The sequence below is a fragment of the Mauremys mutica genome, chromosome 1 (genome assembly GCF_020497125.1).
Source record: "Mauremys mutica isolate MM-2020 ecotype Southern chromosome 1, ASM2049712v1, whole genome shotgun sequence".
NCBI lineage: Eukaryota > Metazoa > Chordata > Testudines > Geoemydidae > Mauremys > Mauremys mutica.
The window spans coordinates 10224687-10249154 of NC_059072.1; the positions used below are offsets into that span (position 1 = coordinate 10224687).

Genomic DNA, 24468 nt, shown 5'->3' on the forward strand with positions numbered 1-24468 from the left:
GATATTGGCCATGCCGCACTGGAGAGAGAGGGGTTAGTGAAGGGGCAAAGTGTCAGGGCGAGGATACCCCAGCTGAGCTGGCCCACTCCCCTCATCTCTACCTCCGCTTCTGACCCGCCATAGCCAACCAAGAATGGCTCTTCTAATAGGTCATTGTCAGAGCCACATTCTTCTGCTCGCTCTCTCTCTCTCTCTTCTGTTCCCCTTCCCTTGTCACCCCCTAGCCCTCTCTTTCCATCTTCCTTTCGGGCTCTGACCCTGGATGCTGCCACGTTGGACAGTCCTGTGGCAGTCAAATATTTGCAGAAATCCCAAGCAGACAAGGAGTCCCACCCTCCCTGTGGTCTACAGCCCATAGGTGGTGAGATCCCTTGGTCTCTTCCCCTCAGAATGAGCGAGACACCCTTGGGCTAGGACTTGGCCATCGGAGAGCCTTCCGTGCATCCAGTACCCTCTGATGGCAGTTACGTTTGGCTCGTGCTGTTGGTTTGCTCTACACTGCAACTGGCCCGTGCCAGCTGACTTGGGTTCGCGGGGCTTGAGGTAAGGGGCTGTTTAACGGCAGTGTAGACATTAGGGCTCAGGCTGCAGCCTGAGCTCTGGGATCTTCCCACCTCACAAGGTCTTAGGGCCCGGGCTGCAGCTCAAGCCCGAACATCTACACCACAATGAAACAGCCCCTTAGTCTGCGCCCCGGACGCCTGACTCAGCTGGCACAGCGGTGCGTTTTTAATTGTAGTGTCGACATACCCCTAGTGGCGATTTCTCAGCCAACAGTGCCTGCCTTTGGAATTCACGCCCCTTGGCAGCATGTCAGAGCTCATGTCTTGCAAAGAAGGCCACTCACCTGTAGTTGGAGTTCTCCAAGTCTATTGTCTGGGCATATCCATGCTCTCAGGGGGGGTGCGCCCACTCAGAACCCTCCGGAAAGCCGTGACCAATGCAGCTGTCTGCACTGTAGTAGCCTGATTTGAAGACGTGCCTGGGTTGGCCCCCAAAGAGTCTAAGAAATCTACTATGGGAACTTCTCCATTAGTTCATGAGGGCGCATCCAGTCACTTTGAAGCTGAAGGACCAGGGATCTAATCCTGGCTCCCCACAAATAGGGTGTGTTTGATGTATATGGAAATGGCCTGATTTCCAAAGGTGCCAGTTCACTTCAGTGGGATTTATGGGTGCTTAGTGCCTATGAAAACCAGGCTACAATTGCCTGTTTGTAGACTCTGCATTCATTACAGCATAACCCTGATAGAGCTGAGCATTTAGAACAAGGGCACAAAGCTGGGTGGGTGGCCCCAAGTTTAGAACAAGGGTGCACATGTCCCAAGTAGAAGGATCTGCACAGGAAGCTCTCACCTGGGCACAGCGGCTTATTTTGTTTCATGTTCATCTCTTTTTATTTTCTGCAGTTAAAGCCCCTGGATGCTGCAGAAAGAAGAGCAACGGAAAGCAATGCCTAGTTAATCCACCTCACATCGAGCCCTGTAAAACCGGTTGTTGCTGTACATCCAAATGAGGAAAGAAAAAAGCCAGCCCAACAGCCCTCGAATCAACTCCACCTCCCCTTGCCAAACCCGTCACAGCCTCCACACTTTGCATCCCCTGTATAAGCAGTCACTGCTACACACACCGACGAGTTAACTCGCGCTACCTGAACACAAACAAGCTCTCCTGTGCACTCCCGTTAGCTCTGTTTGAAATGAATGACGTGCCCATCTCTGCCTGTTGGCTTCCACTACTCCGCATTACACATCCCAGTCTGTGCTGGGGTAGCTTACAAAAATGGGACCTATTTAAAGTGACACTGATATGCAATTCTAGTCCTCAAATTTAGGGGCTTTTTGAAGAAATGGAAAGTTTTATGAAAACTCTTAGGAATATAAATTGAAGCTAGGCAAATAACTGATTTTAACGTTCACTGAAAGTTCTGAAAAATCAGGAAAAAAATTGTTTCAGGTTGATGTGCAGCAAACATTTTGCGGAGACCAAAAAGTTGAAAAAAAAAACAGTTGCTTTTGAGCTTTTTAAAAACATGTAACAAAATTAAAATAAAATTGCTGTAAAATGTGAAACAAAAAGTCACTTCAAATGAAAATAATCAAAATGTTTCATTTAGAAAATGTTGGGAAAAAAAAGTTGCAACTTTTTCAGATTTTTTTTTTCATGACCAAAACCATTTGGGAAAATCGACATAAATTTGCTAAATGTTTTGGTGACCAGAATTTTTATTTTTTAGTGAAAAAAAGTTTTGTTCAGAAAACTTCCTCCATTTCTAAAATAAATATTTTCATCATTTAAAAAAAAATCAATGACGTTTTGATTTCTGTTGGCTTGTTTCTAGTTTAGACAGTGAGCAGCAGTATTGGGATTCCAACCACAAACGCCTGGGAAGAGTGCCTAGAAAATGCTACGAGAAGAAAGTGAAACATACCAGTCTGGTCTCGCTGTCCAGGGTGTGCCGTGTGTCTCACACACGCAGTCAACAAACAGCATCAGTGTTGTGGTGTAGGAACTGGGGCAAAGACCTTCAAAAGAAACCAGTGATTGGGGGGGGGCAACTTAAGGTGCTGGTTCTCAGAAAGTGCTGAGCACCTGCCTTCTAAAGATCAAGCCCCTTTAACATGAGTTAACCAAAGAGCTCTAGCCTTCATCTACCTAAGGCAATGGCCCGCATCACCTTAGTATCTGAAAGCCTCACAATCTTTAATACATTTATCCTCGCAGCACCCCAGCAACACAGGGAAGTGCTGTTATCCCCATTTTTCAGATGGAGCACTGAGGCACAGACGGACTAGGGCCCAGATTCAGAAAGGTAGTTAGGTTCCTAGTGTCTATTGAAATCAGTGCAGGTTAGGAGCCTAGATGCCTGTGTGAAGCTAGACCTACGTGATTTGCCCCGGATCGCATAGGATGTCAGAGGCAGAGGAGGGAATTTAACCCAAGTCCCTGGGTAGTGCCTTCACCTTTGCACCTGCCGCCCTTTCTGTTAACATTGGCCTAGGACAGGGGTGGCCAACCTGTGGCTCCGGAGCCACATGCAGCTCCTTGTATAGGCACCGACTCCATGGCTGGAGCTACAGGCGCCAACTTTCCACTGTGCCAGGGGGTGCTCACTGCTCGACCCCTGGCTCTGCCACAGACCCTGCCCCCACTCCACCCCTTCCTGCCCCTTCCCCTGCCCTGTTCTCGCTCCTCCCCCTCCCCCCAGCCTCCTGCACATGAGGAAACAGCTGAGGGGAGGGAGGGAGAGGCACTGACTTGCCGGTGGGTGGGAGATGCTGGGAGCAGGCTGGGGTGCTGCTGACATATTACTGTGGCTCTTTGGCAATGTACATTGGTAAATTCTGGCTCCTTCTCAGGCTCAGGCTGGCCACCCCGGCCTAGATTATTGAAATCCTGTCTGTCTCAATAATCTACCCTAAGGGTTTGCAGGTAGCACGGGTGGGATATTCAACTCTCCGTCTGCCTCTCTGTGCCAATGTTCATGCAGGAGGGTTTATCTCGACGATCTCCCTTTAACGGGAAGGAGATTTTCCCGTCATGTATTTGGCACTCTAGAGAATGGAGGCACCAGTGCTGATATGAGCAACAGCTCTGTGAGCGGAGGATCCAGAGTGCAGGAGATTTGTGATGCAAATGATTTACTAGTGTTCAGCTGGAAACATAAGGGATTTCAATATGGTGAGCCAAATCGGATTCATTACCTGACAATTAGCTCTAAATTAATGCAAAACTTGTACAGCGTGATTGAGCTCGGAGGGGAGAGATTTTTCTGACAGTCGGAGTCAGTGAGATGTGTGGAATTCAAACCCTGTCTGTTTGGGGTAGGGTGCAACCGCCGTCACTGGGGCAGGCTGGCTCCGGTGAACTCGTGGCCGTAGGAGCTAATGGCAAAACTCCCGGTGATTTCAATGGTGTCAGATCAGGACTCTGGGGAGAAAAGGGGTTTAGATTTGGTGGGAAGATAGGCAGACAAGCAAGCCTGGGCGCTACCACAACATATACATAATTAATAACAACATTCAGATCTGGATCCTGACGGCCCCAAAACTCAGGGGTGATCGGCTCCAGCCTTCTGTCCTACCTCCAGGCCAGGAGATTCTGATCAGAATCCGAATGCTCTCAGAATCTGGTGATATTTGGACCTGGGGTTTTGTTGGGGTCTTCGCCAGCCCTAAAGCAATACCCAGATATTGGAGAATTTCTTGGTGAGATTTCCTCCCCTGCCCCCGGGGCCGGCTCCAGGGTTTTTGCCTCCCCAAGCAAAAAACAGGGAACAACACTGAAGAGCAACACTGCTTGGCCACTAAATCCCTGACCCCTTCCCCTGACCTCTGAGCATGTGGGTGGGAGAGGGAGCCCCCCCTTACCCTGATGGGGACGGCAGAAGACGGGCCTGGGGCAGCAGGGGCATGCTGGCACTGGCCTCCAGTTTCCCTAGTCCCAGGGTGGACTCGGCTATTCAGCTGAACCTGGCACAGTCAGGCCAGATGCTGAACCATCAGGAGAGCCTCTTGGTGCAGAGATGAGGGAGAAGAAGTAGCATCTCATTGCTAGGCAACAGCTCCTGCCCATCCTTAAAGGGCCAGGGCAGGGCCTTAGCTCTTAGCAAGTGCTGTTTATTTGTGCAGATCAGAGTGATTTCTGCCGCCTAGAAACCCGTCGCCTAGCAATGAGACGCTAGCTCCTCTTTCCCATCCAGTGAACCGAGGCTGCTCCCGCTCCGGTTTGCTGCCAAACCTTCCCCTTCACACCCCCTCTCAGCCTATGGCAAGTGCTCAGAACTCTCCTAACTGCCAAACTCTTGGGCTCCCTCCCACCCGAAGCATCTGCTACCGCAGAGCGGAGGTCCTGTTTGTTCTGGTGCTGGGGACAAACATGACTTTCCACCATATTGTAACAAATCCCCGGCCAGCTAGGACATCGCTGTTGTCACGATGCCTCATGCTGCTGCCATCAGAACTTCCCAGCTGCCGTGAGGATGAAACCTAGATCCTCTTGCTCTGAAAGCTCAGTCCTTACCTCCTCAGGAGAAAGGAGGATCTCCATGAGCTGTTAGCAATCTAGGGACCATTGCACAGTTCTGATTCCATACAGCAGAGGACAGCGGCCCAGGGATGCATTAGCCATTCCACTGAAGCCAGAGCCGCAGGGCTGAATAGTGTGAAATCTGTGTGTCACTGATCCACGGAACCACCACACTGTCACAATGCATCCAATAAGCTTCTGCCTATACTAGGTGTCTTCTGCCTATAGTCGGCTTCTGGGACCCATCAAATCAGACATCCGTCTGCGAGCCGTTCCTAAATCTAACACAGAACCGTTTGGTCTGCCACTACTGCTGTGATTTAAGGCAGAGCTGGAAGAGCAAAGATCAGTGTGGACACCATGCTGGCCACCGCTGGGGTCAGTCACCACCTCCTTACCACCACAAGGAGCGGGGATAGAAGGGAGTCTGAGAGACGATCTGCCCTACCTCTTCTGTGAGGGGGAAAGAGAGCAGGGGTAGGGAAGGGGATGGAGGGAGGGGAGAGGAGAGACTGAGTGGGTGGGTTGGGTTGGGTTGGGTGGGTGGAAAGAAACTAAGAATAAGAATTATCCTACCTGGGTAACAAAATCGACATGCTGCAGACGACAGGCCCAATTATTAATTTAATCACACACAAAGATGCCTGGGGAGGTAAGACTAGAACTCTGGACTGTCAAGCTCCAAAACCACAGCTCTCAGCCACTTGAACCAAAGGAGACCCTTGTGATGACCACCATCTTGGCTAGCAACCCGGTGATTGAACCCGCCCTCTCCAGAGCTAAGATGGATGAGCTGCTACAAGGCTGCCAAGGCCCTTGAGCTGTGGGTGGGAACAGACTCCTGTCCTCAGTGTTGTGAGCATAGCGGGGGAGCCGTAACACCCACTGACCAGGGGGTTGCATCAGCGCTTGCAAAAGATTTTGTCACCTCTCTGCAGCTCAGCCAGGAGGCACCACATTTTCGAAAGCGCTCACCTCCTTCTGTGACACTCGTGGCTGGAGCTTCAGAACGGCTCAGCAACCGACGGGGAAAACCTGGCCATTTCTTTTGTGTGCCTACATGGCAGATGTGCTCGTTTGAAATTCTGGCCCCCTCAAACAGGTGACTCTAAAGGGCTGTGTGATCTGTCTCTCACACACGCAAACACACATTATGGGATCCCCCGACGCTGGATCTACTGCGTCCCAAAGAGGAGCAAGACTGGCTGACAAATCCATCACACCCCACACTCTCAACCTGGGATGGTTTAAAAACCTGTGAGCCCCTTGCGCCAGGCCCATCCCCAGATGGAGAGCACCATTACTCCATGGCCCATGCCATATGCATCTCCTTTCCCCAGGCTACAGTGGCTCCAAGAGAAACCAGATCAACAAATCACCAAACAACGGGCTGAGATGAATTAACACTTGTTAAAGGAACAAAGCCTGCAAGCCAGTCTGGGCGCAGCCATCCCTTTCCTAACGAGAGCGTGATTGCAGTGGCCCAGCGGTTCTTGCCACCTCCAATCCCCCTTTCACACTTTACCATACTTTGCTTTTGGGGTTGCTTTTTAGATTGAATTTGTCAGTCACCATTCTGGAGATAGCAAAGCCGCTTTCGTTGTCTTTATTGTGGCGGGCACGAGGCAATTCCAAAGCATCTGTATTCATTCCAAGCAGCATTAGGAAGCTGATGATTCAGCCAGCTGCTGGCAGATAGCAGCTCTCTCCTTGAGATGACTGAGTAATGCGGGAAGAACCTAGGCAGCTTTATCCCCTACGGTGTCTCTTGATTTATTTATTTATTTTAAGCAGAGCCCATTTATCATACACTTACGGGAGCTGAGCCTTGAACGGTTGTATCCCATTAGACACGGGGATGGGGTCAATTCTGCCCCTAATTTACTTGAGACCTTAAGAGACATAGTTGCTGTATGGAGGGAACGTTGCAGGGGGCTGGAGACTTTGGTGTGAGGTGCATGTATATGTATTAGTGTCTGAGGCTGGGAGCTCCATGCACCGGCACAGTCGGTATATGAGTCGCAAAAACACCTGTGGCCCTGGGATTAGCCCTTGCACCTCCAAAAAGCAGCGTCTCCGCCATGAGGTAAAGGGAATGACGACTAGGGGATGCTACAAATAGGTCCCTTATCCTCCCCTTGGGCCCAGCCAACAGGATCAGTGCCCTACAACGGGGGCCAAATGCAGAGCTGGTGTAAACACTCCGACAGGGTCAAGTGAAACTGAGTTTGCTGCTCTCTCCCAGCCAGGGCCAGATACAGACCTGGTGCGACTGGGTGCAGGTTCAGACTGGGGGTGCGTTCTGCAGATCAGGGCTGAGGAGCAAAGGCAGAGCTGTGTGAGATGCTGCATGGAGGCACTGAGATGGCAGAGCAGAGACTGTTGTGTGGGCTGGCAGGCACACAATTAGTTTCTTCAGCAGCAGATTTGTGCTTTTGATGCTGAAGGTCCCAGGTCCCATCTTTGTTGGTGACAGCGAAGTCCGTAGTTAGGCAGGAACAGGTATGTTCCACAGAGTCAAAGGGACACAAGGTGGGAAGGGTCACATTCATCTCTCATGTAACCTCCCTGCCTTCAGTGGAATTCCCCCATGGCTGAATCTCTGGTATTTGGGACTGTGCGTTTAAGGGATGAGCGACTCATGTAATCATTTGGACTCTATACAGAAGAAAGCAGGTCTTGCGAGCTCCTTAAGCACTGAGGCCAAGATGTTCAAAGGTAATTAGGTGCCTAAACACCTTTGAGGAGCTGAGCTGGAGTGAAAAGTGCCCACCACACCGTTGTGGTTATAAGACCCAATCCAAAGCACGCTGAAGTCACTGGGCTCTGGCTCAGACTCATCGTGAACATTACTCTGTCCCAGTGCTGGAGACTGGAAGAGCCGACCTGCCTCTCCTCTGGAGATCCCAGGGCCTGCCCCCAGTGTTCCGCCTAAAATGCCCTACACTAGGTTAATGAGCTAGGACTCCGGCTAAGCCTGGAGTTCACTGCTGTGACTGCTGACGGCGCAGCTCACTCCTTCATAGCAGAACCCAAATACTGATGCCCCGTACCCTGCTTGTCCTCCGGATATTCGACCTCTGGCTCTCATTGTCTGCTGCTGAATGTCAAACACTTAGAGAGGTGAGCAAGAGCGACCTTCTGCTATGCCCCGCGGCAGGCCAGGCTGGGGCTGAGGTGTCGACAGACCTCACAAGTTAATCAGAGCCTGGCAAGTGCTTGGACAGGAGCACGGTGCAGTGGGGAGCGGCACTGGGGGCTCAGTAGGGACCCCCCTCGTTACAAAGGTCCTGGTGCTGGCACTCACTGCGGTGCAGGATGAGATGTAAAGCCCAGGCCCTGACCACTTGTGGCTGTTTGCAGGCAGCTGCCGGTGCAGCTCAGTCCAATCCTGCAGCATCCCTTGTTAGGCAGGTCTGGTGCACCCCCTGTCCTGCCCATCCCCCCCGGTGGTCTCTTGTACATGCCTGTATCTACCTAACCCCACTTGGTGTGTCGATGCCATATGCACAATTCAGAGAACAGCATTCTTTCCAGGGGACCTTCCCTCCATCCCTCCCCTGATCTTGCCTTTTCCTTGTCCAAGGGAGAACACCCTATCGGTTGTCTCTGCTCCCCTAAGAGTGGAGCCATCTTTGTGGCTGGGAGGCCTGTGTGACTCAATCCACGTTTGCATCATCCCCTACAAGATGGGAGACTTGGTCTCATCCCGCATCCGCTCAACCCCCTGCTCCTGCCTTTCACCTTGGGCTTTGTGCATCTCTGCAGCCATTGCAGTGGGTCATGGAGAGAAAGGCAGCCGCTCAGATGCTGGCATGTTCCTCTTGAGACAGCTGTAGCAGGCCACCTAGCATGTTCCTCCTCCAAAATATCGAAGCCGCCACCCTGCCCTGATTCCTCTCATGCTCCCTGCCCAATAAAAGTTACTTTGATTACCTTTAGATTGAACTGCCGGGGGAGGGATCGTAAAGCGCTGGAATGGGACGCCATCCTTACTGCTCAGTTGATGGGCACTGCTGTTAAGTTGCCACGGCAGATGTATAATTGCAGCTCACTTAACAACATGCAGCGCGGCCTATGGCTCTGCTGGTCAGAACTTGCCTGGTAGAAAGCAATGCCAGGTGCAATGCAGTGGGGAGGGAAGATCCTCTCTTTGCAATGCAAGGAACTTAGGGAAGATGAAAGGGGGAGCGGTAACATTTCAGGCTTGTAACTCAGTTACAGCGTTGAGAATCAATTCGCTGCACCTCAGATGCCGGTTTGTTTTCATAGGAAAGCTGAGAATTCGGAGAAGAGGTCAGGTCCTGCTGTCAGCTACAACACACAGCCAGGGCTGGGTAATAAGATACAGGAGCCTCGCAACTCTAGGCTGCTGGCGCAGATCCAACCCAGTGCCTGAAAGCTGCTACAAGCAGCTGACCTGTGTGGAAAGAGTTTGGGGGTGGATCTCTGGCCAGCTGGTTGCAAAATTGACCAGCGCTCACTGGCTCCTTTGTAGGTTGTCTCAGGAGACAGGACAATGACTGAATGGGATCGTGATGTCACTAGAAGTCACCCCTCCAGGCCGTCCCCCAGAGAGGGCCCTTGCAGGTTAGGATTGGGGCAGTTGAGGGTGGGGGGAATAAGCCTGTGATAGGTGAACTGAGGGATTCAAGCTCCAGGGCTGTAAATCGGGCAGCTTTTGTCCATGTTAAGGCCTGGCCTCCACTGGCGATTTTAGATGCATCAGGGCCAACCCCCTTGCATAGACAGGCAAAGCCACTGAAAGCTCAATGTGAACGGGTGCAGCTCACGCTGGTTTCAAGCAGGAGTGCATGTGCCGTGCTATAGCAGCTTTGCCTGCCTGCACTAGAGGCATGCACTGCAGCAGCAGCACTGACAGCTGGAATCAGGTGAATTCCCAGGGCTGACAGGGCTGGAATCCGTTCACACAAAAATTGTGTCCCGAAGAAAGCAGAGCACAGCACACAGGAAATGCCCTGGGAAGATCAAGTGGGCACATCTAGAAGTCTGACAGATTGCCCCAGTACAAACCTCCTTCTGCAGCGCTGGGTCCCACGTGGCCATGCGATTACTCCTACTGGAGCCTGACAAGCAGGTACGGTGTCAGTATCTCCTCTATGGGAGCAAGCACAGCACAAAATCTGGGACCAGCCTGCTTCCTTCCCTCACCATCTTTGCACTTACACAGCCCCCATCACCGCAGTATCTGAGCCCCACTGATCATGAATGGGTTTTAGCCCCCCAGCACCCCTGGGAGGTAGAATGTCTCCTTTATAGCCAGGAAACTGATGCAGATTAAGTGATTTGCCCAAAGTCACAGAGGGTGTCCAAGTCAGGAACTGAATACAGGTCTCCAGAGTCCCAGCCCAGTGCCTGACCCACTAGACCATCTTCCATATACCCCTAGACCATTGTCTATCAGTCCAGTCTAATTGTTTCATATTGACTGCACTTGTACAAAGAACAACAGGTCTCCCCTAACGAACCAGCCACAACAGGAGAGGAAGGGAATCGGGATGTTACACTAACTCTCCCGCTACACTGATTTCAGAACAGATCCCAGAATGCATTGTGGTTTGGAGAGGCATGTCTCAGGCCGCCGGGCAGGGGCGGCTCTACATTTTTGGCCGCCCCAAGCAGTCATGCCCGGGAGGCGCCCCGGAGCCGCGGGAGCAGCGGACCTCCTGCGGGCATGACTGTGGAGGGTCCGCTGGTCGCGCGGCTTGGCTGGACCTCCCGCAGCTGCGGACGGTTCGCAGGTCCGGCGGCTCCGGTTGAGCTGCCGCAGGCATGCCTACGGGAGGTCCAGCCAACCTGCGGGACGAGTGCCCCCTCCGCAGTCATGCCTGCGGCAGGTCCGCCGGCCCAGCCTGCCGCCCCCCCGGGAAAGGGCCGCCCCACGCGCGTGCTTGCCGCGCTGGGGTCTAGAGCTGGCCCTGCCGCCGGGGAAAAAGGCAGCGCAGGCATGTTCTTTTGAATAATTTCCACTTGAACTAGGTGCCCTGACAGGCGCAGGACATTTGGGATTTTCAGAGTGTGTGTGTGTGTGTGTGTGTGTGTGTGTCTGGTGTGTGAGTCTATGAGGGTGTTTCTGGGAACTACAGCCCGTTGGGGACTTTTCCCACTTGCTGCATGGAGCCTGTGCCACAGAACTGCCACCGACACCAAAGCAATCGAGGCTGGTGATTTGCAATGAAAGAGGTGCCAAGGCTCAAGCAATTAGGGGCTGGGGCTCAAGCAATTTGTTTACATTCATAAGTGATGCAGAAAGCCCAGATGTGCCAGGGCTATGAACTGCCAAGTCCAGATGTGCTGGGGCTCTGAACTGCCAAGCATAGAGGTGCTGGGCTCAGCCCTGGCACAAATTAAGCACCGCTGGTGACACCAGATGCGGGAAGTATTGTTCAGAGCCAATTTGCCATTCTGCTCTCACTCACCCCAGTGTAGTTCCACTGATGTCACCGGAGTCACTCCTGCTTTGCACCCAGCAAAGCGAGAGCAGGATGAGGCGCTGTGCAACTCTAGTGCATACAAGGCGCTGCAGTCTCCTAATGGTTAATGAGATTTTTCTGTAGGAGTTAATGTTTCGCACCAGCCTGCATGGAAAGCAGCCGGAGCCCTTGCTCTGAATGACACCCCCAGATTTTGTTCAGCGAGGTGCTGCTTGGGACTGCCTGCCTTGTTCTTTTTGCAATGTAATCTAACTGTGGTGGAGGGTTCCCTCTACTGGCCAGAAGTGTGATGGCTTCGGTGCCTTGGCTCTGTTATTTAGTGCCTGTTTCGCTGCAGAAAAGCAGCTCTGGAATGGTTGGTTGGTTGGCTCCAGAATCAGAGGAAAGAACCAAAATGGGAGGGTTTGTGGGAATGGCTCCTTCTCTGCCTCTACGGAGAGTATGAACTTTAGCCTTGTTCTCTGGCTAAGTGCATGGATAAATGAGCTGAGATGATAGGGAGCTGTGAGTTACAAACAGCTCCTGCCCACCTGAACCTAGCTTAGCAGAGCTCCTGCTTGCCTTGGCAAGGAGAAAGAAATGGATGATCCTGAGATACCCACCGCAAACGCAGCTCCAAACTCATCCATTTCATCCTCACCCATAAAAATTTCACATTCAACAACAAATACTTTGTCCAACCACAGATACTAGGATGGCTCTCCAATATGCCAACCTCATCATGGGCCACCTAGAAGAAGAATTTCTGGGCAAATGCACCACAAAATCAATGATATACCTGAGATACAGTGATGATATTTTCATCCTCTGGACAGACGACTTAAACTCCCTCACAGATTTCCATCACAACTTCGACAACCACCATCCGGCCATTAAACTCGCTCTGAAACACTTCCACACTAGCATCAACTTCCTGGGCACCATGATCAGCTTCAACAAAGGAACCCTATAGACAATTATATACAAAAACCCCACAGATCACCACACTTACCTTCAGAGATCCAGTAACCACCCCAAACACATCCAGAAATCTGTTATCTACAGACAGGCACTCAGATACCACAGAATATGCCCGGAGAAAATGTCCAGGATATGCACCTAAACATACTCAAAACCATCTTTACTAAACAAGGACATTCCACCAGAGAAGCAGATCACATCATGGAACGAGCCACCCAAATACCCCAAGAGAACCTGCTCTAGTACAGAAATAAAACTCCCTCCGACCACACATCCCTAGTTGTCACCTACCACCCCACACTGCAACCTATACAGAGTACCATCAAACAACTACAACCAATACTCAATGGGGACTCCCTCCTGAAAAATCTTTCCTGAACCTCCTCTTCTGGGCTTCAAACAATCCCCAACCTCTCCAAATTCATCATCAGAAGCAAACTCCCCGCAGACCAGGACACACCAAATCAAAGTGGCACCAGACCCTGCCAGAACAACAGATGCAAAACCTACAGACATACCACCACTGCCACAATGATCAAACACCCATCACAACACACCTTTCAAGATCCATTGATCCTACACACGCCTTTCATAACATGTGGTGTACCTCATCCAGTGCACTAAATGCCCCAATAACAATTATGTTGGTGAAACCAGACAATAACTACGCTCTTGAATGAACTCCCACAGGAAAATGGTAAAAGACAAAACCACCCTATCACCTGTGGGTGAACACTTCTCACAAAGCGATCACTCTGTATCTGACCTCTCAGTCCTCATCCTCCAAGGAAATCTGCACAACGCTTTCAAAATCCGAGCCTGGGAGCTTAAATTCATAACTTTGCTGGACTCTAAAAATCATGGACTGAACAGAGACATGGGTTTATGGCTTATTACATCAATTGATAACCCACAAGCACACACACACCGCAGCTGCCTTCCCCCTCCTCTCCTTTCCTCCACGTGACTGGAGTTAACTGGCCACTTCATCTTCAACGGTCCCTTGAAATATGCATTAACTACTTATGTTAAAAAAGCTGGCCCAGCTTGTATTTAGCTGTGACATTCTGAATATGTTTCCCAGACCTGAAGAAAAGCTCCATGTATCTCGAAAGCTTGATCTTGTCTACACTACAGGTTACTTTGGTATAACGTCACTCAGGGGGTGTGAATAATCCACCCCCGAGCGACATCAGTTACACCGACCTAAGTGCTGGTGTGGACAGTGCTATGTCAGCGGGAGAGCTTCTACCACTCACATCGTTACCGCCCCTCGCTGAGGCAGGAGTCAGTAAGCCGACGGGAGAGCTCTTTCCTGTCGGCTTAGAGCATCACCACCACAAGCGCTATAGTGGTGCAGCTGCATTGGTAGGCACAAGACAAGTCATTGGCAGGCACAAGACAGAACAAACCATGGCCGTTATCTGTGCCAGGAGCAAACCCAGGACATTTGGCACCAGTCGCAGGCCACTGCCAGCTGACCTAAAGAGCTCTCTTAGCTACGAGTAGTGGGCTATTACACTTGCTGGGTCCGACCACTAGAGGGAGACATGATCACAGTAAGTAATTAACCAGACATGGCTGCACTCCGGGGATGGTTTGGGGAAGCCGTCCTGCTGGAGTAAGCACACAGGGACAACAGGAAACCATAACGGGGCAGCACATACAGGGATGCCACACACCTTTACTGCGGAACAAGAGAACAGCCCTATGCAGTCGTCCGGTAGCAGGATGGGTATGTTGAAAACAGGCCATTTACATAGGGTGGCTGGACTGTGCAGCTGATTCAGTCCCAGGAATAGTACCAGGCAGAGACGCACTGGTAGCCAGAGAATGCAGTGACCAAACAAAAACAGACTGGAAACTTCCCAGTTGTAATAATTCTCACTCATCTTTTCTCTCTCGGCTCCTTTCCTTCCTTTCCCCTCTCTCTTACTCTCCCTTCAGGCCTCCTCCCATCCCTTTGACACATATACCTCTCTTTCTTTCTGTCTCTTTCTCTCCTCCCACCTCTTCCTCTCTCTTCCCAACTCTCCATTACTATCAAAGAGAAATGTCTGAAGGGCCTGAGGCACTGGATAGTCCCTGTATTTCAATCCAACTTTGTGCAATCTTAAGTGAACAGCTTGGTTGCTTCTGCCTGTCAGAGAATTTAAATTGCAAATGAAATAGTGAAATGCCGCAGCCAAGGGTCTGTATCAGTGACTTTGGAGAGCACAGCCATTGCTTAGCAACCGGAGGGTGGGGGAGACCTTTATGCAGCAGTTACGTTCCATTTGCAGGACTCCACCTGACCCAGGAAGGTGGGGAAGAGGCAGATTGTAGAATGCGCCAGGGACTCAGTAAGGGGTGTCTGTGCGAGAGACATTCACACTGGCAGGCAAAGGATGCAATTTGCAGGAGCTCAATGGAGGGGAGCCCAGTGTCATGCCTCTGACAGTGGCCAATGCTAGATGCTTCAGGAGCAGGTATACAACTTCCCATAATGTACCTCACAGTGCAATACACTTCCATGCGGAGAAATTCCTTCCAGACTCCAGATGATGGTGAGCACCATAGAGCACGAGGACTGAAAGTTATAACTGGTGTAACTGCTGAATCTGTTCTTACCTTGTAAATGTTCTTAACATGCTAACCTAGGCAAGTTACTGGTCTCAATACAGAGGTAACTGAGTGAATTTCAATAGCCTGTAATATGCAGGAGGTCAGACTAGATGAGCTACTGGTCCTTTCTGGTCTTAAAAACTATGAATCTGTGAAAACTCACTTAGCTATTGCAACAACAACAAGCTCTTCTACACTGATTTTCATCCACAGCCCTCAAAGCACTTTGCAAAGGAAATAAAGTATCATTATTTTAGTGTATAATATAATGTCCTGCAGCAATGAGTTCCAAAGGTCTATTACATGTTGTACTTAAAACTAATGCCAGTATCTGCCTGTTTAACAATCAGACAGACCTGGAGGAAGGCATTTTCTCTCCCCGTTGTTCCAACACACAGGGTTAATGTACAGAGGTCTGACTTTCTTCCACTGTGTTGTGGGAATAGACAAGATCCAGAAGCAGAGCTCCATGACCCAGTGAACCTTGTGTATTGTCTTATAGATGGTGTATTTTCCCCATGTGCTTGTTAGACAAAATGCGCTGCACATATATGGAAAATCCGTGGTAAACTGTAGGTCACCAGCCACCTTGGATTGTGATCTTGGGAGGTCTCAGTCTAACGAGGGTAGACCTGGCACAGTATTTGGATGGCCACCAGCCAAGAGGTGGCGCTCTTCCCTTTGAGTCAGTAGTGAGTAATCAAAACCTCAGTGTGGCACTAAAGGCCACATTTCTGTCTCAGGGGTCAGGGCCGGCTCCAGGGGTTTTGCGGCCCCAAGCAGCCAAAAAAAAAAAAAAAAAAAAAGCCGTGATCTGCAGCAAGTTAGCGGGAGGTCCTTCGCTCCGAGTGGGAGTGAGGGACCCTCCGCCGAATTGCCACCGAATACCTGAAAGTGCCGCCTGGTTCCGGAGTTGCCGCCCCAAGCACCTGCTTGATAAGCTGGTGCCTGGAGCCGGCCCTGTCAGGTGTTTTCTCTCTGTCTGTACAAATGTGTCAGGGGAAACATTCCCTGCTCCAAAGAACTTACAGTCTAAGTAACTAGCAGAAAGGAAGTGGGAACTAACTAAGGCACAGAGCGACTTGTCTAGGATCACAGGAGAAGCCTGAGGTAGAGTCAGGGACTGAACACATTCCTCCTGAGTCACAGGACCATCTTTTCCCTCCGTTAAAGCGTTCGTTCAACTGTTCTTAAATGGATTGATGCCCAGGGATATGGCCATGGCCCATTCCTGGTGCCCAAGCTGCATTCTTCACTTCCTGGCTTACACTTTTGTGTGGCGTTACTGGCAGCTGTTAGCAGCTGATGAATCTCACCCCAGAGGTGGCCGCTTTTCACTAGTTCGGGAAGTGTTTCATATAAGTCGCTCACCTTCCTTAGAGGGGTTTTGACACCTAATTGATTGTTTGCAAAGAGATCTGCAACATTAACATTCAGATGAGTACTACAGACATGCAAAGTATTGTTCTTATTAAAGAAACATAGAATTTTACATAGGTGGTGGGTGGTGCCTTGGCTAATGTTATAGTCCTGCTAGCTTCTCGGCCCACCAGCAGACATTGGGTGGAGGCTGGGATGCAGCATCTGTCTGGGCTCAAGACCTGGGATGTCACACTTGAACTAGCTTCAACTTCTAGCCATTGGATTTTCTTATCCCTTTCCCTGCTAGATTGAAGAGCCCATTATCAAATATCTGCTCCCCATGTAGGTACTTATAGACTGTAATCATGTGATCTTTAAACTTTCTCTTTGTTAAGCTAAATAGAGTGAGCTCATTGAGTCTATCACTGTAAGGCAGGTTTTCTAACCCTTTAATCACTCTCATGGCTCTTCTCTGAACCCTCTCCAATTTATCAACATCCTTCTTGAATTGTGGACACCCGAACTGGACACCGGATTCCAACAGCAGACACACCAGTGCCAAATACAAAGATAAAATAACCTCTCTACTTCTACTCAAGATTTCCATGTCTCTGGATCACATTAGCCTTTTTGGCCACAGCATCTTACTGGGAATTCATGTTCAGCTGATTAGCCACCACATCCCCCAAATCTTTTTCAGTCACTGTTCCCTATGATAGCATTCCCCCATCATGTACGTATGGCCTATATTTTTTGTTCCTAGATGTATACATCTATATTTAGCTGAGACTATATTGTTTGCCTGTACACAACTTACCAAGCGATCCAGGTTACTATGTATCAGTGACTTGGCCTTTTTCATTATTTACCACTCCACCAATTTGTGTTGTCTGCAAATTTTATCAGTAACAATTCTGTGTTTTCTTCCAGGTCATTGATGAAAATGTTAAATAGCATAAAGCCAAGAACCAGTCCTTGCATGACCCTACTAGAAAGACATGTTCCATAATGATTCCCCACTTACAATTACATTTTGAGACTTATCAGTTAGCCAGTTTTTAATCGATTTAAATCCATGGATTTGATCTATTAAAATCCATATTAATTTTGTATCATTCTAGTTTTTTAATCAGAATGCTACGTGGTACCAAATCAAATGGCTTATAGAAGTCTATTACATCAAGACTATTACCTTTTTCAACCAAACTTGTAATCTCATGAAAAAAATTGCAAATTAGTTTGACAGGATCTATTTTCCATAAACTAATGTTGATTGGCATTAATTATATTACCGTCCTTTAGTTCTTTATTTATCTAGTCCCAAATCAGCCGCTTCATTATCTTGTCCAGGACTGATGTCAAACTCGCAGGCCTATAATTACCTGGGTCATCCTCTTCACCCTTTTTAAATATTGGCACAACATTATCCTTTTTTCTGTCTTCTGGAACTTCCCAGTATTCCAAGACTTACTGAAAAATCAACATTAACAGTCCAATTAGCTCATCAGCCAACTCTTTTAAAACTCTTTGATGAAAATTTTCTAGATGTGCTGATTTAAAAATGTCCAACTTTAATACCAGCTGTTTAACATCCTCCTGAGATACTAGTGGAATGGAAAGAATGTCTTCATTATGATATGATATGACCACATCATCTGTTTTCCCCCCAAATACAGAATAGCTTTATTGAATTTTTCTGCATTATTATTGATAGTTCTACCATTTCTAGCTAGTAACGGGCCAATACTATTGTTAGGATACTTTTTGTTCATAATATAATTTTAAAAAGCCTTCTTGATGTCCTTAACTCTGCAGGACATAGATTTTGCCTTGTGCCCCATTGCCTCCCTTATCAGTTTTCTACAATTCCTAACTTCCTATTTATAGTCTTTATCATCAACTTCCCCTTTCTTCCAGTTGTTTTATATGTATGATTTTTTCTAGCTGCTTTCTCTTCCCCCTCTAAACCAGGTCAGTTTTTAAAGCAGTGCAGCCTTCTTTCTTGTTTATGGGATTGTGGCTTTTGGAATATTTAGTAAAGTGTTCTTACACAATTCCCAATTATCATTCACATTTTTCTGATTAAATTCTTCCTTCCATCTGAAATGGCTCATAACTGCTTTCAGCTTTGTGAAACTTGCCCTTTTAAAGCATGAAGTATGTGTGTATATATATATATATATATATATATATATATATATATATATATATATAGAACTATATATATATATATATATATATATATATATATATATATATATATATATATATATATAACTGGTTTGGATTTTATTCTGTTTGCATATTATAAATGTGATTGAGTCATGATCACTTGTACATAAGCTACCATTAATTTTTTTGTTTGGGTCAGTGAGGCACCCTAGTCTTTGGCTGCTTTTCTGAATTAGGTGAGGCTCATGAGTAGAGATGATCCCCAACTGTAAAATTCTGATCCAGATTTTGAAACACCCCAAAGTGCGAGGGAGTTCAGAGCTGGGGCTTTGATACAACATGTTTCAGAAAGAGAGACAAACTATGGGGTTTGTTTCCAGAGACAGGGAGTGGGACAGGGAGTGGACAGCCAGCGACGTTTGTATCAAGGATTCTGGCTCACACCTGACTCCACATTCAGCTCTGCAAACCTGGGCTGTGTGGCCAATGAGCACAGCTATCTACAGAGTGCTGATGTGACAGTGCAGAGACAACCTCCTCAAAGACAAACAATGGGGAGCAAGGGGGAAAGGAGAGGAAGGGTGGACTGAGGTTGGAGGCACTAGACTGGGGCTTGGGAAACCCAGAGTCAATGCAACCTCCGCCACAGACTCCTTGTGTGACCCTGGGTAAGTCACTTATACCGGTATATCATCTCTCTCTCTCTCTCTTTCTGCCTCACTTCCTAATCTGTAAAATGGAGACACAGACACTTTCTTTCTCTGTCTTGTCTACTGAGATTCCAAGCTCCTTGTGCAGGGACTGCTTCTTACTGCGTCTCTGTACATTGCCTAGAACGGCAGCATCAGCTTAGTTGAGGTCTCTAGCTGCTCCTGTAGTACAAATGGATAATGGAAAAGCAGCTGACCCAACTTTTTCAGCTTTCAAAAGGTTCATTTTTGGGAGCTCCAAAAAGCCTATTAAAAGGTTCCATTCTGTTCAAGATCTTAGGACTGACAGTATCACGCCAGGACAAGGAGGTCTTCTCCCGCTCAGTGCCCGCTGGTGCTGACAGAGAGCAAGCCAATGAAAGCTGCAGCCTCTGAGAGGAGGATCTAGGCCCAGAGAACCCTTCCCCAAAGTTTCATGCTCTCTCTGGTAGTTTCTGTCTTGATTCACTGAAGGACGCATGGGAGAATTCATTCTGACAGAGTCTCCTGCAGCAGCACTCTGCAGCTTTCTGTCTCTGTCGCAGCTCCTCCCGCATCCCCCACATTCACAGCCCTCACACTGAATGAAAATCTCTCTCCCTCCAAGGGACTTTGAGAACTGGGCAAATTTCCTCTCCAGTCAGTGTTGACACTTACAGTGATCGGGGGCGGGAGGGCAGTCGTTTCACATGTTCCAGATAAAGAAGGGTGCTGAGCACCTGAACTCCAAATACAGTGACCAGACAGCAAGTGTGAAAAATCGGGATGGGTGTGTGTGTGTGTGGGGGGGTGGTAATAGGAGCCCATATAACCCTCCCCCACCCCCAAATATCGGGACTGTCCCTATAAAATTGGGACATCTGGTCACCCTAATTCCAAAACAGCTTTACAAACAGAGAAATCACTTCACCCCCCTCTCTGGGGCGGAGCAAGCAGCCCCTTAAGAGCAGAGACAACCCAGGTCTCCCAAGCCCTAATTTCTGTCTCTCTGCAGATTTAGCTAAATGTAAAGATCCTCTGGTACATTTTCACAAAGGTAATTTGGAAGTGTGTTCGTCCAGGGTAAATTGCACTCTGCTTCCTTCATTTCTCGCTGCAGTTCCAATATTAGGCTCTTTAACAAGGAGGCATTTATAGAGCACTTTGAACATGAAAAGCAATATCCAGGTTATCTCTCTGATGGTTTGATACTGCTGCCCATCACTGTTGTAGTTGAACCCTCTATATTATCATAGAATATCAGGGTTGGAAGGGACCTCAGGAGGTCATCTAGTCCAACCCCCTGCTCAAAGCAGGACCAATCCCCAACTAAATCCCCAAATTACCCCCTCCAGGATTGAACTCACAATGCTAGGTTTAGCTCAAACCACTGAGCTATCCCTCCCTCCATATATGTGTATATATATATATCTATATATATATATCAATCTATTGATTGATTTCCCCTTCTGAGCTATTATGGGGCACTGGCGGGCACGGTTAAGCTGTTGCCATGCTGTGCCACAGAGATGGGCGCTGCAGAGAAGCACAGGCCAATAGATACATAGTGATGGTGGTGCATTGACCATGGCCTCCAATATGTCATTCCGTGCAACAAAATCCTCCAGTGTTAGACATCAAATTGTCCTGATTGGATATCTTTTTCACCATGTGACATGGTTTGGCCTGTTGGTATGGATACTGCACCAGGCACTTCTGCCCTGATTAGGCTCTGTGGCCCGTGCAGCCCCAAAGGGGAGCTTACCAAGGGGGAGGCTGAGCTTAACGGAGAACCAAACCAGGTAGGCAGTGATGGTGAGGGAAAGGTGGGCACATCCACCCTCACGTGGGGTATAGCTACTTTCACATAAGAATGCAGAAAACTCTTCCCTCAGCTCTCCAGCCTGTAAAATAGGCCCCTTCTTACTGACTCCGCTGTTGTCCCTGACCCCTGGGTCTCAACAAACAGATGCTGAGATCCCAGCAATATGCCTGTTACCTCCCAGATTGGCACCTGCCAGGTCCAGAGAACTGGTGTTCCCCTCCTCACCCTCCTCACCAAGGCATCATGTGGTGTTTCAGGGCTGTCCAGAAGCAGTTCTGGCTTCATGGCTGGAGTTCCAAGGATTCCACCCAATTCATTGTAAAAAGGGCTTGTTTTCAGCCACAAGGCAGACCTGCCGTTATTGTCCTGGGTCCTGAGACAGCAGATGCAGCCGTCAGTCCCTTTATCTCACAGTTCTGAGCAATGACCACCTTGGCCAGTCACCTGATCCTATACTAAAGTATGTGTCCACTAGCCCTGGATCTCCTTGTCGCCCCAGAGATCCAGCAGTTCCTGTACAGTGGCTTTAGGCCAGTGGGCAGCATGTTTGTGGGATGAATTCTTCTGCGACAGGCTTGCAATAGAATCAGATGATGTGAAAGCTGAAGGAGGAAGAGTCGATCACTGTGAAAAGACCAGGCCATTCTGCTCCATGGTGTGCACAGCGCTGGTCGCACAGGCAAGCGGCTTCCACTCAGCATGACCGCGGGGGAATGGAGAGCAGAGAGCACACCTGGCAGACCACTTAAGCAGTGACCAGAGAACTTTGGGATGGCAGTGGGAGAAGTATTTGCACCACTGGGGTTATCAGATCAGCAGTCCCCATTCACAGGGGCACGGCCCGAGTGGAAACTAGAACGGTGGAGGACATCATGGTTAGTCTTGCCTGAAACATGTCTAAACCCAACCACCACATATATACTGTTAGAAGCACTTTTCTGTGGGGACACAAGGGGTGAATCCTGGCTCCTCTGAAGTTAACAGGAGTTTTGCCATTGACTTCATTGGGGCCAGGATTTCACTCAAGGTGCATTACAGTGGCAGAATCCAGTAGAAAAGGCCAGTCTCCCTTTCTGCAAAACAGGCAGAGGAGTGTCCTCAGAGGGGTGTCGGGAAACACAGCTAATTACTGTGCATAAAGCACTTTGGGATCCTTGGATGAAAGATGCTGGAGTTGTGCAAAGCATCCTCATCATTAAACTCCTTAGCCACGGTAATTCTACACGGTCATCACTTATGTGAAAGTGTTTTATTTGAGGGAGAATAATCATCGCTTGCCGCCAACACATGCAATCCAATTACACTGTGAACGAAAGGCCGTTTTAAAGCCTTTCTCACTTCCCGGCTTCATCATCTTCAGCCGAGAAGCCGTGTTTTCCTCTTTTCCTTTGCTATTAGGTATTTGCTTCCTTTTCTCCTTCCCCTTAACTCAGTAAAGTGACCATTACAAAGACAAAAGCATTGGCTGCATGCCCAAATCCTCCCTGACTCCCCCAAGAAGTAGAGAGGACCCTGTCAGCACCTGCTTTGGTTTAATTAGCAGCAACACTTTGCACTGGGAGCGAAGAGACCACGGCATTGAATTGATGAACAATAGCATCACTTTGGAGAATTTGTGTCTTGCCTCTTTCCTCCTTTTCAAAAATATTTTTGCTTTGAGCAGTAGATCTTATTCCTTTAACAGGTCTAACTCTTTCACAGCATCCTTCAGTGCAAGAATTATTCTTTAGTCATTAAGGACGTTCTTTTTTTCTCTCTCTCAAAGTTGCAACAAAAAGGCACTAGTCTCATCTCCTGGTCTTTGTCCCTTTAAGGCCAGGTGTGCTTTGGGAAATTGATCACGGTCTGAAAGTATTTTCCGCAATTGGGTTTATTCGTACATTCATAGATTCTATGGCCAGAAGGGTCCACTGTGATCATATAGTTTGACTCCTATATAACACAGGCCATAGAACTTCCCAAAAATAATTCCGGCTTATGACTGGTAAGCAGCATGGCTACCAGTCAGTCTGGATGGGGCTTATAACTGGGGGTCAGACTGGACAAAGTAAGTGTTGGTATTCTCCTAAGGCCCACCCACAACTCAAGCTCCAGCAATATATGACACTAAACTTAGAGCTGCGTGGGAAACAGCTTTCCCCTCCCTTGGGAGTTTTTGGGTTGTCAGCAGTTTTTCCTGTCACAAATTGGGAAAAATTTATAATAAATAAATAAATAAATAAATAAATAAAAATCTTGAAAATTTTCTCAAACTGATATTAAAAAAACAAACATTTTTTTTACCAGATCAATTGAAATGTTTCATTTTGAAGTGCTTTGTTTTCAAACATTTTTTTTAAAACCTGTTTTTTAATATAAATTAAAATGTTGAAACAAAGCCATTCTGAACCCAAAACCAAAACTTTTCATTTTGAAAACATGAAAAGGGGACATTTAGACAATTAAAAAAAATTGAAAAAAAATAGATTCGGGATTCATTGCTACAGGCCCTTTCCTGCAATAGTTTTGGTTTCACCAAATCATCATTTTCTGATGAAAAATGTTTTCTTAGAAAATTCCCAAACAGCTTTAGCCAAAATGAAAGGACACTGACAGTGACTACGTCAGAGGCAGTATGGCCCAGTGGATAGGGAACTGGACTCTTCTAGGTAAGGTCTGTTCTTCACTATGTGTTTGTGCAACATCCTGATATTGGTGAGGCCTCTAGGTATCCCTACCCTACAAATAAATAATATCTGCATCATATGATTGTCCCTCTTCTTTCTTATAGGACTTGGTCAGCCATGTAACATTTAACAATGTTGCGGCTTAGATAGTCATCCTGGGATTCAGAGTTAACACCACACTGTGCTGAATAGCGGCTCGTCAGCGGATTACCCTTACTGGCCGCATGTGGCCTGCTGACTGCAGGTTGCCCACCACTAGCCCAGAATCTTTCACAGGCGCTTATTTTCACAGGCAGCTAGTTTTCTATCTAACCTTTGAATAGATCTCCAGCTCTCGCAGCCGTGTGTTAGCACTGAGATAGCGTCTGAGTTGAAAATTTTGTTTTGTTTTGGGACTGTGGGTCTGTGATATCCATACTTTGCTGAGTTTAGTGAATGCTCTGGATGCCTTTCCTAGTCTTGATGTCACTTCTTGAGGTCTCCATTGGCTAGTATGGCGCTGCCCAGGTAAATGAACTGTTCAACTCTCTTGACGTTTTTGCCTTCTAATATGCTGTTACTGCTTGATGTCTGAGTTTCAAGCATGTTTGCTTTGGCATAACTGTAAAAATTACACAGAGGAAATCTAACCAATGAATGCCCAACCCGAAGCAGAGTTTTTGCCTTGAAAAGAGAGAGATGTTAGGGCCTCCATGAAGTCATCTAGGGACTTTGCCATTCATGGGCGG

At 48.2% G+C, this 24468-nt stretch overlaps 1 long non-coding RNA gene across 1 annotated transcript; it reads right to left on the reverse strand.

Annotated features, from left to right (window-relative positions):
- Positions 1-1291: 1291 nt before the first annotated feature.
- On the reverse strand, positions 1292-4534 carry LOC123377492. The gene is made up of 4 exons (XR_006582277.1): positions 4371-4534; positions 3705-3930; positions 2432-2525; positions 1292-1425 (listed from the first exon to the last, which is right to left on the reverse strand). It is a non-coding gene; the product is annotated as an uncharacterized LOC123377492 (long non-coding RNA).
- Positions 4535-24468: the final 19934 nt, after the last annotated feature.